This window comes from Bubalus kerabau, chromosome 3, assembly GCF_029407905.1.
Source record: "Bubalus kerabau isolate K-KA32 ecotype Philippines breed swamp buffalo chromosome 3, PCC_UOA_SB_1v2, whole genome shotgun sequence".
Lineage (NCBI taxonomy): Eukaryota > Metazoa > Chordata > Mammalia > Artiodactyla > Bovidae > Bubalus > Bubalus kerabau.
In genome coordinates this window covers 104,814,803-104,833,154 of record NC_073626.1, presented here as the reverse complement: position 1 = coordinate 104,833,154, position 18,352 = coordinate 104,814,803, and the positions used below count along the sequence as shown (strand labels likewise).

The window sequence follows — 18,352 nt, the reverse complement described above, 5'->3', positions numbered from 1 at the left end:
TAGTTCATCAGGCACTCTATCTATCAGATCTAGGCCCTTAAATCTATTTCTCACTTCCACTGTATAATCATAAGGGATTTGATTTAGGTCATGCCTGAATGGTCTAGTGGTTTTCCCTACTTTCTTCAATTTCAGTCTGAATTTGGCAATAAGGAGTTCATGGTCTGAGCCACAGTCAGCTCCTGGTCTTGTTTTTGCTGACTGTATAGAGCTTCTGCATCTTTGGCTGCAAAGAATATAATCAGTCTGATTTCAGTGTTGACCATCTGGTGATGTCCATGTGTAGAGTCTTCTCTTGTGTTGTTGGAAGAGGGTGTTTGCTATGACCAATGGATTGTCTTGGCAAATCTCTATTAGCCTTTGCCCTGTTTCATTCCATACTCCAAGGCCAAATTTGCCTGTTACTCCAGGTGTTTCTTGACTTCCTACTTTTGCATTCCAGTCCCCTATAATGAAAAGGACATCTTTTTTGGGTGTTAGTTTTAAAAGGTCTTGTAGGTCTTCATAGAACCATTCAACTTCAGCTTCTTCAGTGTTACTGGTTGGGGCATAGGCTTGGATTACTGTGATATTGAATGCTTTGCCTTGGAAATGAACAGAGATCATTCTGTCATTTTTGAGATTGCATCCAAGTACTGCATTTCGGACTCGTTTGTTGCCCATGATGGCTACTCCATTTATTCTAAGGGATTCCTGCCCGCAGTAGTAGATATGATGGTCGTCTGATTTAAATTCACTCATTCCGGTCCATTTTAGTTCGCTGATTCCTAGAATGTCGATATTCACTCTTGCCATCTCCTGTTTGACCACTTCCAATTTTCCTTGATTCATGGACCTGACATTCCAGGTTCCTATGCAATATTGCTCTTTACAGCATCGGACCTTGCTTCTATCACCAGTCACATCCACAACTGGGTGTTGTTTTTGCTTTGGCTCCATCCCTTCATTCTTTCTGGAGTTATTTCTCCACTGATCTCCAGTAGCATAATGGGCCCCTACTGACCTGGGGAGTTCCTCTTTCAGTATCCTATCATTTTGCTTTTCCATAGTGTTCATGGTGTTCTCAAGGCAAGAATACTGAAGTGGTTTGCCATTCCCTTCTCCAGTGGCCATCCTGTACCTGCACAGCCACCGCTCCTTGGACATGGGGTAGCTACTCCCGGCCACCACCCCTGGCCTCGGGTAGGGGGTAGCTACTCCTGCCGCTGCCCCTGACTTCAGATGCAGGGTAATGTACACTTACACTGTGCTATATAAAGACATTTTAAATCAATTCACAAATTAATGCCATGGATAATTAACTGAACTTTAAATTAATCAAATAACAAGATGCATGATTGCTAAAACTCATGATATGAATTTTACTACTTAGGACTAAGTAGTTTAGAATAACATATAACTCTGTATTGTAGCATCATTTTTAAAAAGCTTCTATGTACTGATGTTTAGAATTCTTACATATTTCTCCTTTAAAACTGCTTATTATACATATTTTAATTTATTAGTAAACAATAAGAGTACATTTTTGAGATTGCTTTTAAGTAGCATATCTTAACAGTGAATGGGAGACTTTTTTTCATTTGTAATACATGAGAAGCTAAATTGGATATCAGTTCAATTCAATTCAGTCCCTTGTCATGTCTGACTCTTTGTGACCCCATGGACTGCAGCATGCCAGGCTTCCCTGTCCATCACCAACTCCTGAAGCTTGCTCAAACTCATGACCATCGTGTTGGTGATGTCATACAACTATCTCATCCTCTGTTGTCTCCTTCTCCTCCTGCCTTCAATCTTTCCCACATCAAGATCTTTTCCAATGAGTTGGTTCTTTGCATCAGGTGGCCAAAGTATTGGAGCTTCAGCTTCAGCATCAGTCCTTCCAATGAATATTCATGACTGATTTCCTTTACAATTGACTGGTTTGATCTCCTTGCTGTCGAAGGGGCTCTCAAGAGTCTTCTTCAACACCGCAGTTCAAAAGCATCAATTCTCCAGCACTTGGCTTTCTTTATGGTCCAACTCTCACATCCATACATGACTACTGGAAAAACCATAGCTTTGACTAGACAGATCTCTGTTGGTAAAGTGATTTCTCTGCTTTTTAATATGCTGTCTAGGTTGGTCATAGCTTTTCTTCCAAGAAGCAAGTGTCTTTTGATTTCATGACTTTGGACACCATCTTCAGTGATTTTGGAGCCCAAGAAAATAAAATCTGTCACTGTTTCCATTGTTTCTCCATCTGTTTGCCATGAAGTGATGGGACCAGATGCCATGAACCTTGTTTTTTTAATGTTGAGTTTTAAGCTTTTCCACTCTCCTCTTTCACTTTTATCATATAAAGAAGCTCTTTAGTTACTCTTCATTTTCTGCCATTAGGGTGGTTTCATCTGCATATCTGAAGTTGTTTATACTTCTCCTGTCAGTCTTGATTCCAGCTTGTGCTTCATCTAGTGCAGCATTTCACATGATGTACTCTGTGTATAAGTTAAATAAGCAAGATGAAAATATACAGCCTCGACATACTCCTTTCCCAATTTGGAACCAGTCCATTGTTCCATGTCTGGTTCTAACTGTTGCTTTTTGACCTGCATACAGATTTCTCAGGAGGCAGGTAAGGTGGTCTGGTGTTCCCATCTCTTGAAGAATTTTCCAATTTGTTGTGATCCACCCAAAGGCTTTAGCATAGTCAATGAAGCAGAAGTAGATATTTCTCTGGAATTCTCTTGCTTTTTCTATGATCCAATGGATGTTGGAAATTTGATCTCTCATTCCTCTGCCTTTTCTAAATCCAAGTTGAACATCTGGAAGTTCTCGGTTCATGTACTGTTGAAACTTCACTTGGGGAATTTTGAGCATTACTTTGCTGCACCTGAAATGAGTGCAATTGTGCAATAGTTTGAACAGTCTTTAGCATTTCCTTTCTTTGGAATTGGAATGAAAACTGACCTTTTCCAGTCCTGTGGCCACTGCTGAGCTTTCTAAATGTGCTGGGATACTGAGTGCAGCACTTTCACAGCATCATCTTTTTAGATTTGAAAAGCTCAACTGGAACTCCATCACCTCCATTAATTTTGTTCATTGAAATAGCTCAACTGGAATTCCATCACCTCCACTAGCTTTGTTTGAAGTGATGCTTCCTAAGGCCCACTTGACTTTGCATTCCAGGATGTCTGGCTCTAGGTAAGTGATCACACCATCATGGTTATCTGTGTCATTAAGATCTGTTTTTGTACAGTTCTTCTGTGTATTGTTGCCATCTCTTTTTAATATCTTTTTATTTTGTTAGGTCCATACTGTTTCTGTCCTTTATTGTGCCCATCTTTGCATGAAATGTTCCCTTGGTATCTCTAATTTTCTTGAAGAGATCTCTAGTCTTTCCCATTCTATATATTGTTTTCCTCTATTTCTTTGTATTGATCACTTAGGAAGGCTTTCTTATCTCTCCTTGCTATTCTTTGGAAGTCTGCATTCATATGCTTATATCTTTCCTTTTCTCCTTTGCCTTTCACTTCTCTTCTTTTCTCAGCTATTTGTAAAACCTTCTCAGACAACCATTTCGCCTTTTTGCATTTCTTCTTCTTGGGGGTGGTTTTGATCACCACCCTCTGTTCAATGTTATGAACTTCCATCCATAGTTTTTCAGGCACCCTTGTCTATCAAATCTAATCCCTTGATTCTATCTGTCACGTCCACTGTGTAATTGTAAGGGATTTGATTTAGGTCATACCTGAATGGTCTAGTGGTTTTCCCTAGATTAGATATATGAAAACTTAATTTTTTAAATATTTAAACATTGGATAAAATGTACATTTTAATAATTTTACATATCATAAGTATATTCAGTTCAGTGAGATAGTGGACGAATGTGTATACCCACTAGCCACCACCCCAAATAAGAAAGAACATTTCCAACTACACAGGATATTTCCTCTTGCCCGTTTTAGTCAACTCTCAGTTTGCAAAGCAACAATGATTCTGATTTTATCACCATGACTTAGTTGTGTTTGTTCTTAAACTTCTTAAAAATGGAGTCATATAGAATATAATATTATCTTTTACTGTTTTCACTTAATCCTTGAAATACATTCATGTTACTGTTCATATAACACACTCATTATTGTTTTATTGCCAAATAGTATTGAGCTGCATGAAATCACCCCAATTCGTGTGTCTGTTCACCTCTTGATCAAAATTATGGTTGTGTTCAATTTGTACCTGTTATGAATAAAGGTCCTATAAACCACTTTTTTATAAATTTATTTGACTTTGGCTTTCATTTCTCTTAGTAAATACCTAGAGATGAAACTACTGGCTCATAGAGCAGATATATATATGAGAAACTACGTATACTTTTCCTAAGTGGTTGTACCATTTGACACTCCTGTCAATAACATATGAAAGCTTTATTTGTTCCACATTGTTTCCCACCTTTGGTGTTATCAGTGTTTTATGTTTTAGTCATCCTACACAGTATGAAATGGAATCAAGTCTAGTTTTATTAGTATCATTTTGCTGAAATGCTAAAGACAGCTTTGTATGTGCTAGATAAATTTTGATCAGATTAATATAAATTGCAGAAATGGAAGCATAATATTTTAGGTGTATTTTAAGAATTATTAGAGTATTTATTCCCTTAATTATTTTTTATTTTAACTTGGTACTTTATGTTTTTACTCAGAATCTCATAATACTAAATTTTGATAATAAAGTATCAAGAATGAAAACAATTGTAATTGTATATCTAGGCAAATCCATTATGTGACTAGTGATATGATAAAGCAATATGAGGTCAGCCATGACTTTTTGTCTGTTAAAACACTCCATCAACATGTTGATGTTGATAATAGTCAAAAGATCTAAGAGCAGTGGGTATGAAAACAGTAATTATCAGTATACCTTCTGGTCTTTAAATCTTATTCTTCTAAGTCATACTCTGTTTTATTCTTTATTATACCATTTTTAATAGTATAAGGGATAAAGAGAAGCATAAAACAAGAAGATCCAGGAAACAACAATAATTCTGATAGCTAATATTAATATTACCTTCAAGTAGTCAATGTTGTGATAGACCAGGAAGTATGTCCTAGTGTGGATTAATCCATCAACAGTTTCTTTAATGTTAGGCTTTCTGGTACCTTTATGAACTGAGACTAAGACAAATCTTTTGCAACTATTTAAAAAATAAAATATTCAGTCAGAAGGTGGTACGAATATGAACACAGTAACATACAGTAAGTCCTCTATATACACACCTTCAAGTTACAAACTTCCAAAGATGAGAACCTGTGTTCTCATGTCCAACCATGTTCACATGTCTGACATACATTGTCATGTGTGTGCATCCTCTACAAGTGGTTGTGCTCTTGTTTACTTTGCAGTACTGTAGCGTATGTTACCTTTACTTCTTACCTGTTCACTCAATACCAGCCCCTGTGTGGCAGCTGTTGTGCTGTACTACTAGACTTTTCAAGGTACTGTACTGTGAGATTAAAAATGTTACTTTATTTTTTGTTTGTGTTTTTTGGTGTATTATTTATGTGAAAAGTATTATAGCTGCATTACAGTACAGTACTATATAGTTAACTGTGCTAATTGGGTACCTAGGCCAACTTTGTTGGAACAAATTGGACTTACGAACTCACTCTCAGAATGGAATTCACTTGTATGTGGGGGACTTACTGTAACATAAAAAAAAAATTAACTCTTTTTATTTTATTCCTGTTGAATGTTTGGAAAGATCATTCAGTTGTTTATTTGGGTATCGCCCAAGCCTCCAGGACTTTACCTATTCAATTATTTCTGTGTTGACATCTGACTCTGGAGATTTCAAAGCTTATAAGTTATTTCCCCACTGGTACCAAAGGAATTAAGTCCTATTTAGGAAGACTTTGACTTTGCATGGAGGAGTTAAGAGATTTCAGTGAAAATTATAAAACTGTGTAAAAATAATAAAGCAGTAACCACAGGACATAAAAATCTATCTGAATTCTTTAAAGGGTTATGAGTAATTTCCCTTGCATAAACAAGTTACTCTGAAATGGTTCTAAAGTAATTTAGAGGGAAAGCCAGGAGAGCATATGAAAACCCACATGGCAGGCAGGATCACTTTTTTAAAAAGTTTGTCAATCTAATGAGCACTTAATTAAAGTCAACAGAGTCTCTAAGTCTCCAAGTAATTTTCAAAAAGAGCGTTTGGGAAAGGGAACATTTTTCTCCATGCTTGTCCCCCTTTTCTCTTGTTCTCCATTTGTCTGATAACTGTGGAAAGCCTTTTTAATATTATCTTTGGGGTTTTATTCTTATTAACTCTTTCTTATCATATTACTCAGTTCATAACTGATTAAACATAAACCTTTTGTTTTTTTGATAACAGTTGTGTGGTCTTAGAAAAAAATTGCTTACCAGTTGTTTTGTTAAAAAACATATTTTTGCCAAAACTAAGCTTTACCAGGCTCTAAGTTTGGAGCCTTTTGATAGCCTAATCAGATTGATTATATACATATGTTTGGTCATCTAAGATACAGTTTTGATCTGCTCAAATCTTGTCAGAAATATGTAGTTATGTATGGATGTGAGAGATGGACCACAAAGAAAGCTGAATGCTGAAGAACTGTTAATGCTTTTGAACTGTGGTGTTGGAGAAGACTTTTGAGAGTCCCTTAGACAGCAAGGAGATCAAACCTTGTAATTCAATTGTAAAGGAAATCTGTCATGAATATTCATTGGAAGGACTGATGCTGAAGCTGAAGCTCCAATACTTTGGCCACCGGATGCAAAGAACTGACTAATTGGAAAAGACCCTGATGCTGGGAAAGGCTGAAGGTAGGAGGAGAAGGGGAAGACAGAGAATGAGGTAGTTGGATGGCATCACTGACTCCATGGACATGAGTTTAAGCAAGGTCTGGAAGTTGGTGATGAACAGAGAAGCTTGGCCTGCTGAAGTCCATGAGGTCACAAAGAGTCAGACACGACTGAGTGACTGAACTGAACTGACGGTCAGAAATAATCAAGAGGAGAAAAATGTAGAGGGACCCTGAAGGCAGCCATAAGTTAGAGGATGGAGTTAGAAATACTAATTATTTAATTACTTGTTAATAAAAAAATAATTATTATAAAATATATAGCCACTTTAGAAAGCTTGGGAAATATAAAATGCTTCATCTCAATAATAGGGTTTCCTAGGTGGCACTAGTGGTAAAGAACCCGCCTCCCAATGCAGGAGATATAAGAGATACAACTTCGATCCCTGGGTCTGGAAGATCTCCTGGAGGAGGGTGTGGCAACCCACTCCAGAATTCTTGCCTGGAGAATCCCATGGACAAAGTAGACTGGTGAGCTACAGTCCATAGGGTTGCAGAGTTGGACACGACTAAAGCGACTTATCATGTATGCACATTTCAAGAATACAAAACAAATACCTATTTTTCTTCAGAATATTTGTTCAGTTTCTTTTCTGTGTATAGTCTAGGATTACATCTGTGAGCCTAGAAAATATTTCTTCTACTCCCCCTGTCTTTCAACTCTTTCTCTTCCCAGTCTATTGACATTGGATAGTTTAAAGGGGGAGCTGTGAAGTCTCCTGGGAAAATAATGAAAACATTTTCAATTTTTGAGACTCTGATGTATACCTGAGTCTCTGATGAAATCGTGGAAACCAAGGTAAATATATGAAAGAACAGTGACATCGCTAGGAGAAAGCTCCATTCTTAAATTGGGGGCCTGAGGAATGGATAAGAATGTTTCCAGGTAAATGTGGTTGTGAAACATCACAAAAGGAGGCATGCTAGAGATTCTTGTGTGCTCAAAGGAGAGACAGACTTCCTGAGTATATGAACGAAAGTAGGTGTATTTTGCAGTATATATCAATATGTTTTTTTCTAACATTTATCTCTATTTTATATATATTTTATCTGATAAGTGGAAGGACCAGGATTTGCACTTAAGAAGTCTTATTTTTCAAGCCCTTGTTTTGAATCATTATAGGATTTTACCTCTCATAAAAGCAATTAGCAAGCTATTAAATATTGTTGGTTGCAAGTGTCTTCACTCATTAATATTTCAACTTTATCTTACATGTAAGTAGAAGGAAGTTATAAAAATTTTAATTTTAGAATACTTAATATTTTGTCTGTTCATTTTATTTTAGTTCTGTTAGGAACTAGGGCCACAAGGCCATCGACAATTACATTCAGCGCATACAATAAAATCTAAATGCTTACTAAGGCAGGCTCTCCAGGGCCTTTAAAAAAACATATAGGAACAAACCATCTCTTATTACTGCCATATGCGCGTGAAAATCCACACAAGAAATGTTCTTAAATGGGTTCTAATGCAATCTCATATTTGCTTTTACACAAACTTCTAAAAAGTTAAGCTTCAGTCTGGCCATGTCTACTTATAATTAATTCTGCATTAGTTCATACCCAAATTTGGTGATGTCTTACTGTACAAAAATTAGTATTCAAAAATTCTTCCTGGATGATCTTGAGAGAAGAGCTAGTACAAATGAATGTTTTGTATTTGTGACAAAGACTTAGTGAGTCAAAGTCTTCTCCCAGAGAGTAACTATATGGTATCACAAACTTTGTCTCTTGGAGTATAGACATATGAGCAGAATTGAGGGCACAGTTCTGAAGGTTAATTGCCCCTCTCCTTTAGTGCATGGCATTTAAGGGAGATTGAGAATGGTCAGATTGAGCCAGTGTGGTCTGCTGGCCTGACCCATCTTCTTTTCATTGCCATTGGAAACAAAAAAGGGCTGGAGGATGATACTCCATACAGAGTCCCTTCCCCAGGGTAAACTTAAAGGACATAGAAAAAGACCCAGTAAAGTAATGCCCTCTAGATACCACTACAGCAAGGAATAGTAGAAAACTAATTAACACTGCTGAGAGAAACACACCAATGCCAAACACAGAATGTAACAAGGCTACCATCTGCCTTTCCTGTATTCAACAGAACACAGATATTTAGATGGAAAACAAACAAAAAGACCATTGGGAATCTTCCAGGAGTTCCTGAGTCTAAACCTCCAAGGAATAATGTTGTGACAAATAAAACTGTTATCTTCAAACGTTTGTACTTAGGAGGTAGGGTATAAAATACATTTTAAATTGTTATACTCCTCTTTGCATATTCATAAGCTGACATGCCAAAGCCTTTGACTGTGTGGATCACAATAAACTGTGGAAAAGTCTGAAAGAGATGGGAATACCAGAGCACCTGACCTGCCTCTTGAGAAACCTGTATGCAGGTCAGAAAGCAACAGTTAGACCTGGACATGGAACAACAGACTGGTTCCAAATAGGAAAAGGAGTATGTCAAGGCTGTATATTGTCACCCTGCTTATTTAACTTATATGCAGAGTACATCATGAGAAAAGCTGGGCTGGAAGAAGCACAAGCTGGAATCAAGATTGCCAGGAGAAATATCAATAACCTCAGATATGCAGAGGACACCACCCTTATGGCAGAAAGTGAAGATGAACTAAAAAGCCTCTTGATGAAAGTGAAAGAGGAGAGTGAAAAAGTTGGCTTAAAGCTCAACATTCAGAAAACGAAGATCATGGCATCCGGTCCCATCACTTCATGGGAAATAGATGGGGAAACAGTGGAAACAGTGTCAGACTTTATTTTGTGGGGCTCCAAAACCACTGCAGATGGTGATTGCAGCCACAAAATTAAAAGACACTTACTCCTTGGAAGGAAAGTTATGACCAACCTAGATATCATATTGAAAAGCAGAGACATTACTTTGCCAACAAAGTCCGTCTAGTCAAGGCCATGGTTTTTCCAGTGGTCATATATGGATGTGAAAGTTGGACTGTGAAGAGAGCTGAGCACAGAAGAATTGATGCTTTTGAACTGTGGTGTTGGAGAAGACTCTTGAGAGTCCCTTGGACTGCAAGGAGATCCAACCAGTCCATTCTAAAGGAGATCAATCCTGGGTGTTCTTTGGAAGGAATGATGCTAAAGCTGAAACTTCAATACTTTGGTCACCTCATGCGAAGAGTTGACTCATTGGAAAAGACTCTGATGCTGGGAGGGATTGGGGGCAGGAGGAAAAGGGGATGACAGAGGATGAGATGGCTGGATAGCATCACTGACTTGATGGACATGAGTTTGGGTGAACTCCGGGAGTTGGTGATGGACAGACAGGGAGGCCTGGCGTGCTGCGATTCATGGGGTCTCAAAGAGTCAGACATGACTGAGCTATTGAACTGAACTGAATTGAAGCTGATATGTAAAAGCCTTGCTACTGCTAAGTCACCTCAGTCGTGTCCGACTCTGTGTAACCCCATAGACGGCAGCCCACCAGGCTCCCCTGTCCCTGGGATTATTCTCCAGGCAAGAACACGAGTGGGTTGCCATTTCCTTCTCCAATGCATGAAAGTGAAAAGTGAAAGTGAAGTCGCTCAGTTGTGTCCGACTCTTAGTGGCCCCATGGACTGTAGCCTACCAGGCTCCTCCGTCCATGGGATTTTCTAGGCAAGAGTACTGGAGTGGGGTGCCATTGCCTTCTCCGTGTAAAAGCCTTACTTATAGCTTTAAATAAGATTAGTTTTTAATAATAGGAAGATAAAACATTGTAGACGAGAAAATAAAATATGATGAGATTTGACTATGGAATAAAAATTCTTTATCTTGATAAAATAGGCTTTAACTACCTTATTAAATATAGTACATTACATCTGAAAGAAATCACATAAAACTTTTATATCTTTGGCTTTATTCAGTGCTATTTAGAATTTTTTAATTGTTTTAGAAAACAGTGCACTTATATTTAAAATAATCAGTGTCAATAACTTATATTACTTTGAATTTGAGGCATTCCAACACAGGCCAAATGAGTTTTTTTTTTTTTTTTTTTTAATTTTAATTTTATTTTATTTTTAAAGTTTACATAACTGTATTAGAGTTGTTTTTAATCCTAGCCATTCTTCATTTTTAAAAGAAATATAAATAAGACTGTGAAAGAAGGCAAGCTTTGATTAATCTGTAAAAGAATCTGCCTATACCTATTGTTGTGATTTTCCTTTTGACTAGCACAAGAAGATTTTTATACCTCAGGTCAATATATCAACTTCAGATTTCAGAAAGCAGAGAGTTGTGTATTTCTTCTGTAAAGTGGCTAAAAGGACTATTTTGAAGGTAGGGTCATTCTCAGCCAAATCTATTTTCTGGAAGAAATCTTATTTGGTATTTGAATATCTAGAAATCAGTCCCCTAAAATATACAGGACCTGTGTACCAGTCAAATGTCTTCTCATAACTTAAAGAGTACTCTTACTTCCTTGTGAATTGCTGGGTTAGGGAAGAACTCCCTTCCTAGAAGTCATCAACCATCTTATAACAGGAATAACCTAAAGCATCTATTGGTGGGAGTGATGACAGAACAGGTGGCAAAGGGAGAAGGGGTAAAAGGGATGCGAGTTTCTTGCTTGGGACAATTCAGAACCCTGGGGAGGTCGAGGGTTTACCTGGAGTATAAAATAAACAAGTATTCTATGTGAGTTACAAATGAGAGTTGAACATTCTCCTAGCTCAGTTTTCAATAAGAGATGAACTCATTCACAGTCCTTTGGAGCTGAAGTGGGTGTTAGAATCATGTGGTTTATGTCTTTGTTCTTGAAGCCTACATCCCTGCACCACCCATTTTCTGGTTACCTCTGTCCAGAGTAAAGAGCTACTCATGGTTAGTGATAACTGTGCTCAGCTGGACAGGAGATTGCCAATTCCTTCCAGAGCAAAAGCCACCACCACAATCTGGGCCTTGCAGTCAGTCCCTGAATAGAGTGCACATGTACAAATACACACACACACACACATGGCATTGAACATCAACATTGGATGTCAACAAATGTCCCCTAGAAATCGAGACAACCATCCACACTCCACTGACTCCTTGCAAGCTCAATGGACTAAAAAATTCCGAGTGTCTCTCCTTTACTCACATCTGCCAGGAACCAGGCATTGCTCAACGTTGATGAGAGTGTGCTATCAGGGCCCCTCTCCTTAGTCTGTCTCTCAGATTCCTAACACTTTGAATATAACTTAAGGCCAGAAGTAAAACAAGATTCTTAGTTTTTAAAAATCATTAAATACATTGTCTTTTTTGTTATTCAATTAAATGTGGGTTTAAACATTTATATTTTGGGTGAATATTTTGATATCTAAATGAACTGTTCATCTGTTCTTTGAAACAAATTTCTCTAAGGTTATAGTTCTGCAGTAGCTGCTTCTTGACAACCCAAATAAATGGAAAATGGAACATTTGTTCAATTCTTTTGATTTTCCTAATCACTGAACCTCAACACAATTTGTTCACTAGAATTTGAACCCCTGGTGGACCAGGACTTCGTTTTATTTTTATTTTATTTTTTTGTAGTTCTGGCACTTATAATATCTAGCAAAAAAGAGGGTAGTTAATATATATTAGTGATGTGCACAGTGTGAACACTGCTCAATTCATTGTGAAAACAGTGAGTTAAAAAGAAAAAAAATATATACCCATTATTTTACAATCTTCTTATATAATTTGGATCTACTTTCTGGATATACTATGGATGGAAGGCCAATCAACTTTATCTCCTGAAAAACAAAGGAAGAAAGATACCATTAGGAATTAAAGATGGATGCTTCCTTGTTAGCAAATATATTTTATACATAAAACTTATTATTTTTTTCCCGTAGAAGAAACATCATCAGAATCATAAACTCAGAGGTTACCAGACTGCATTTTATTACTGCGGAGATGTCTATTTACACAACTACCAATTGCTTTATTTTTGATAAAGCATCTGTAATTACTTTTAATTTGAATATAAATTTCCTTTGTTAAAAGAAAACACTTAACCTTGGTTATGTTAGAAAGGGAAATAGCATAAAAACTGGCTATATACATATTTAAAATCATAAGCATAAAAATACTAATTAAGATAAAACATTATACCATAGCCTCTATAATAAACACAAATTAATAATCCAATCAGGAAAGTGAGCACCTTCAGAAAATTATGACATAAATCATACAAAAAATTAAGTTAAGGAAAATGATGTGAACTTTGGTTAATAGCCTAATTTCTGACACCTTTGAGGGCATTTTTTAGACTCTATAAAACAAAACCTTCACCTGTTAACAAAGTAGGCTTTTTCAAAAAGAAGTTCTATACTTTGCAGTTCCTCAAACAATCAATATGTGGAAGAATTTATTTAAAAGGTGTCAAGCAGCAGGAGAAAGTAGAGAATACAAATGGAATTGCTCTGACTATACTTTGAGTAAGACTCTGAGATAAAGACAGCCATAAGGCATTTATGATAGCCTCTTGAAGATTTAAAAATGGAAAATTTAGTTACCATTGTAGTGACTTCCACTGTATCACATGCTGTGAGGTACAGCCTGGATTCCCCTTCAGGACTGAGGCATTTATTCCTCCAACTGCAAAGTGTGCGTGGCTGGCAGCTCTCAGCTGAGTCCCTTTCTGGCATGACTTTTGCTGTGACTGCATTAGATTCACCTTCCCTGTGCCTATTCCTAGGTGAAACAGAGTGTATCCCCAGTGAACATCCTGCATAAATTCAGATTCAAAATCTGTTTCTTAGAGAGCCCGACCTGATACAGACATTCAGACTAAAACACAAACAAACAAAAATCTTAGGTTGTGTGTTTATTAGGGCAGTACAGTTGACTGATATTAAGAAATCTGTCTTAATCTTTGATATCTGAAACACCTTTGGAGGTACCCAGCCATCTGGAGAGGGATTTGGTTCACTGATTTGAACAGGTGTCTTTATGAAAGCAAGTCGTTAAGGATGGACCCAAACACACGCACATGGCCAGTGTTATGCTTCTCATTGTTCATCTCACCAATGCTGCCACCTCCTTATTTCTCCTTATTCCCTCCATTTGGCATTTATTTATTTTGTTACCACCAAATATACCTAAAATTTACATAAATAAAAAGTATCTATATTGTATGTCAACTGGGTTTTTATAGGATACAAATGTGGAATTAGCCCTTTCACAACTGCCTAAAATAACTATTTCCCAAATGTTGTTGTTGTTTAGTTACTAAGTTGTGTCCAACTCTTTTGAACCCCATGGACTGTACCCCACCAGGCTCTTCTATCCATAGGATTTCTCAGGCAAGAATATTGAAGTAGGTTGCCATTTCTTTCTCTGGGGATCTTCCTAACTGTGGGATTGAGCCCACATCTCCTGCTTTGGCAGGAGGATTCTTTAATGCTGAGCTACCAGCAAAGCCTTCCCAACCATACTTTGGGCAAAAGAAACTGGGACACTTTAAAAAATATGGAGATTCTGATTCAGTCTTTCAGTGGAGCTTGAGAGTTTTTACATGTTCCCAGGTAAATATAATAATCAGGTAAACATGAGAAAATAATAACTAGAGAAAAAGCAGTGGGCTTATAGTCCTACAGCCTAATATATCTCAAATTTTCATATGTAAAAATCAATGAGTATCTTGTTAAAAATGCAGATTTTGACTCATTAGTTTTGAGTTTGGGCCTGATATTCTGCCATTAGAGCAAGCTCCCAGGTGATAATGATTGTTGGTGGAATGCACTTAAAAAAACAACGTGGTAAAAGTATAGCCCAATCAGAGCACTTAGAAGTGGGAGCATCTCACATGAGTATCTTAGGTCTTTGGAAAAATGGGCCTTTTGAAGATTAAGTGCTTTACATAAGAGCAAGTGCATTTCCCCCATTCTCTCTGCTGCTGCTGATGTTGTTGCTTTTTTTCTCCCCCGCAATTGATATCTACAGAAGGCGGAGAGAGGAAATCCTTTTTAGTCCACATGAATATCAAACTACCCTTTGGTTTGATGACTATCTCTACTTTCAGCTGTTGGAGATGCTGGGAGACCCTCACTCCTTAACAAAGCTTCCTGAGCAAACCCCCAGTGTTGATTTCAAGTATTCTCAAATTGATCATCTGCTATTCATGCTCTCAGTTAGCTTGATGGATGGATTTTTAAGAGACTGAGAAAGTGTTCTCTAGGAAAAGGTTTATGTGATGTGTTCTTGGATGGAAAACTAGTCAATAGACTGGGTTATGTTTCAGTTTAAAGGTAAAGTGACTTTTATAATCATTATATGAATTGGAAGGTAAACCTTTATGATGAGCATTACACATGGTTTTTGAAAGTGATTTTTCACACTCATTCTCTTCTAGTTCTGCTCTTTTGGTTGGGCTTTCCATTTAGGGTGCCCTCAATGATATAACAGCTGTGTTCCATACAGCTATGACTCTTATGTGGAAGAATGATTCTTATAGATATCTGTATATAATATTATATTATATATGCATATATATTTCTTTTCGTATTTCCTGATCAAACACTATACTGTCACTACTTCAATGTCTTTATACTTGAGACTCTCTAGAGAAAAAGTAACCTCAATACAATTAAATTAAATAACAACTAAGGTCTGAGATAACTTAAGTCAAGGTCTCCTTAGAGTAGAGAAGTCTTTGTCACAGAAGCTTAAGTCCTCCTGGAACTCTTTGCACTTGGTTTTGATTCTGATTTGAACTGTTATTTTCTTTCAAACTCCCATGAAGATCGCTGATATTTTACTCTAATTTCAAACCACAATGAATATTCTTGCAAAGTTTTTCCTTTATGATTAATTCTTTTTATTTTGACACCAATTTGGAAAATGAATTTCCTACAAAGACATTAGTAAATTATTTCTTGAAAATCTTACCTTATAGGATTTCTTTTTTATTTGTATTAACTTATAGGAAATATACTTTCGAAGTCTAGATGATGAGCTGGTTTGCTCATTTTCACAGTTTGGAGTTTTCCTTCATGTGTGAGGACTAGGTGAGCACCCTTTATTAGATGCTACTGTCAACTACTACCAACCAGCCGCCCACATGTCTTGTATGACTGGATTCTGGAAGGATAATTCAGAGTCTAAACTGGAACTGGTTACTGACCTACTTGAGGCAAAGGTATGGATTAACACTAAAGGTGATTTTCAAAGGTTATGTCCATAAACCCTCCACCTCCACCCCCACTCCCCATTCTCAGAATCTCAGGAGTTCAAGGTAAAACATGCAAGCAAAGCAAACATTTATTTTGCTTTCCATGGTTCCCAAATCCTTCTAAGTCATTTTAGTCCCTGTTCATGCCTTCTCCTACACATTGTTTCCTAAACTTTAATATACTTCAGAATATCCCGGAGGGCTTGTTAAAAAACAGACTACTGGAACTAATCCACAGAGTTTATAATTCAATAGGTCTGTGGTGGGACCAATGAATTTCGAACAAATTTCCTTGGATGCTGATCCTGATACTACTGATCCACTGAGGCACCACTGTGCCTCAGTGTTTTCACTTTAATGTTAGTCTTTCTGGGGTGTGTGTGTGTGTGTGTGTGTGTATTACTTAGTCATGTCCAACTCTTTGAACCCCATGGACTCTACGCTGCCAGTCTCCTCTGTTCAGGGGATTTCCTAGGCAGGAATACTGGGGTGGGTTCCCATTCCCTTCTCCAAGGCTTTCTGATACCTTGGTAATAATCAATTCAGGCCATCTCCAAGATTCTAGAGATGCTCATTGAAGGTAGCATGTATCCTAGAATAACACACATCTTCTGAATGGCTTCATGTCATATCCAGGAGTATCTATCTACCCTAAGGGATCATAGAACAGCACCGAAACCTTCTTATGGAGTATAATACTGAAAAAATGGAAAATACTTTCATCCTAATGTAGTTCTTTATCCAGCTGCTTGATTCTGGAGAGCACAACATGGTACTATGGGTGGCAGCAAGGAAGAACAGAGTGGGAGTTGAGGAATGACAACACAGAAAATATGTCTTAGTGTTGTCTTTTGTCGTTTTTTGGAACTCTAATTTATACTAAAATTTAATAATTCATCACTTGCTTTTCAGTTTCTAAATGGATAGAAAGTAAGAGGCATATCTGTGTTAAAAGAAGTTTTACCCTCCCCCAGGAAATTTCCAATGGCTACATATACGTCTGTTCACCCTGAAACTTGGAAAAACCCACTCACAATTCATGAAGAATGCAAAAGATGGCACCAAGAGTCTTCATGGCCAGCTCTTAACAATGGCAGGAAGTGGACCACTCAAGATGATGGCTCCTTAAATTTCCTTAGCTAGACCTATTATCTGAAAGATACATTTCTCTACAAATTACATAGAAAATTAGGTCTCAGAATTTAAAAACTTTGGTTCTAGGTTTTGCTGCTAACATCTTGTATGTCCTTGAACACAAGTGACCATTAAAAAGAAATAATTATTCCTAACTTATTGACCATAGAAAGCTATTCTGTACAATAATACATGCAAAATACTTTTAAGCAATCAAAATATATTATTTGAATGTAAAGTATTATTTCTATTTTTAATAATGGTAAATAAAATATTCCTATATGATAATGGTAGTTATAGTATTATAAGCATACAAGAAATACAAGGAGTATTACAAGCATAATTTACAAGTAAAGCACTTTATTTTAAACTCTAGACATATATTTTTCAATGTGTACACTAGGATTATTTTTTAATAATGTAATCATAAGTTTGTAAAAAACTTTAAGTACTATTTTATAACCTCTTGATTATATGAATAAGGAAAATTAAGTCCAAAAAATTTAAATGACTTCTCCAGGTGCCACAGCAGTTTATTTACAAGATTAAGACTAGAACCCAGAGATTGCTTTACTTCAAATTCAAGGAGTGAAATAATCCAGATAGTGAATGATTTTCTGCTTATTTTGTATCTTTAAGGTCTAATCTTATAAATGTTAAGTGCCAGGCCATGGTTACCCCAGCATGCTATTACTCTTCTAGATTAATTTGCCATGAGCTAGAGATTTAAAAGATTAGTGAAAATATGAAGATACATAGTAGAAAGTGGATTGTTCATTCATTCTAAAATAAGTGAAAATGATTTGTTTATAACTTGATCCTTGAGTTCTTGGGAATATTTTTTTTTTTAACTTGGCAACAAACATTTGTACTATCAGTTAAGCTTTAAAAACACTGCTGTTTTCAGAAAGAGAAAATGTATTTGGGGAATCCATTTAGTGAGGTTGAGTCTTTTGAAAGATGTTGCTGTCATCACTATGGGCCATTTGGTTCACCTGCTAATTCCCAGGAACGTGTATATAGCAGAAGGTCTCTGCCCCAGGCAGTCCCTTCTAATGCTGGCGCCAGATCAGTAGAATGGATTGGATACATATATATGTTTTGTCACCTCCGCAGTACCAGGGAGCTCAAATTGCTGCACATTTCATTCCCTTTTGTGGCTGAGAAACCTGTGTTCCTTATTATAAAAGGTTTAGGGATGGCATAC

At 36.9% G+C, this 18,352-nt stretch overlaps 2 long non-coding RNA genes across 2 annotated transcripts; one reads left to right on the top strand and one right to left on the bottom strand.

The window, feature by feature from the left end:
* Positions 1-12,424: 12,424 nt before the first annotated feature.
* Positions 12,425-14,093, bottom strand: LOC129646464 (uncharacterized). The gene is made up of 2 exons (XR_008711938.1): positions 13,355-14,093; positions 12,425-12,589 (listed from the first exon to the last, which is right to left on the bottom strand). It is a non-coding gene; the product is annotated as an uncharacterized LOC129646464 (long non-coding RNA).
* A 539-nt stretch (positions 14,094-14,632) lies between these two features.
* Positions 14,633-17,520, top strand: LOC129646463 (uncharacterized). Its single transcript, XR_008711937.1, has 3 exons — positions 14,633-15,088; positions 15,766-15,978; positions 16,986-17,520. It is a non-coding gene; the product is annotated as an uncharacterized LOC129646463 (long non-coding RNA).
* The last annotated feature ends 832 nt before the right edge of the window (positions 17,521-18,352 follow it).